Consider the following 1,460-nt stretch of genomic DNA (forward strand, 5'->3'; position numbering starts at 1 on the left):
GCTTATCTGGTAATTGTGATTAGTCATTTTATGCTATTAAGTCTCGACACTAAAAAAAGAATATATTATAGAAAGATTAAGTATTGACGTAAAAGAAAGGGAATTTTAAAACCCCATGAAACACTTTTCTAATCATGATTTTTAGAAAAGGACAGCATGTGCATGTAGTGATATCAGGCATAATTAAACTCCTGGAATGCTTGAGTTTATAATTAACATATCTCTGTGGTTACGGGCAACTCCAGAATAGGAAAGAGAGCTTATAAGCGTATACCTCACCATAGAAGGGCTAATTTTTAATATTTTTTTATCCTTATTTAAAATATATATATATATGTAATTCAATCAATAAATTCCTCTACAAAGTCACAAAAGTATAATGATGAAAACTGCACCAAACTTGCCCTCTGCTAATGTTTTGTGACAATTTTCTTCATATGTAAGAAAAGTATTTGTCAACATATGAGCCAAGCTAGCCAAATACATGTCAATACCACAGGCCCATATCAAGAATTTCATAATGCGCCAACGGTGAATTACAGCCGTGAATGTTATGTCTACTTCTAATGTGAGAATTTGGCGCATTCCAGATGTGATGGTATACAGACGTATTCACTATTTAGCTTTTTTGTGTAAAATGTTGAGTAAGAGATATTTCTTGCACTTACTCTCGATGCATTTGTAATTATTCGTGCTAAGGATAGCATCGTACCTTATTTTGAACAAAATCGGGAATTTCTACCATTGACAATGATATTAATTGACACTTTGCGGTATTAACTATATCCATTTGACGCAAATACTAATTTCATGTCAAATCTAAGTTGAGTCAGAGGTCCATGAATGCGCAACGCTTGTAAGAACGCATCACAGATGGAACGGCGCCACTGCACCCGTAGTTTAGTGGGCTTTCACCCGTTCGTATAGACCGGATAGATGCTTTTTTATGCAGACGGTATCATGAGCGACAGAGCTTTGTGATGATATACTTGTCTAGCGTTTGAGGTGAAAAAAAATATATATGTTTGTAAATTTGTCAGACGGTCAGCAGGAAATCGGTAACTGAGTGAGAGACGATTATTCCTGTTTTAAAACCTAATTTTGTCGGGTTAATCTTAACTGAAACTGAAGTGTGACGTATAACATTTGACTTTCAAGAATAGTCGGAATATATATACCATATTTAAGCACTTATTATATATTATTATAAGTATGTAATTCCTACTGGAAACATTTATTTTTTTTAGATTTGTGTTTGTTTCTTACCACCACAATTATCAATGATATTCATCTTTGGATGATATGATTGTGATCAGTTGTAATACTTACCATTATAGTTTATATGAGATTTATACGGACACAAGTAATATACAGTGATTTTTTCAATGCAATTTTTTCCACCAAACTAAACAGAATACTTTTCCATTAACGGTAGACCTATAAAACATTTTCACAACACG

The sequence above is a fragment of the Penaeus monodon genome, chromosome 32, assembly GCF_015228065.2.
Source record: "Penaeus monodon isolate SGIC_2016 chromosome 32, NSTDA_Pmon_1, whole genome shotgun sequence".
Lineage (NCBI taxonomy): Eukaryota > Metazoa > Arthropoda > Malacostraca > Decapoda > Penaeidae > Penaeus > Penaeus monodon.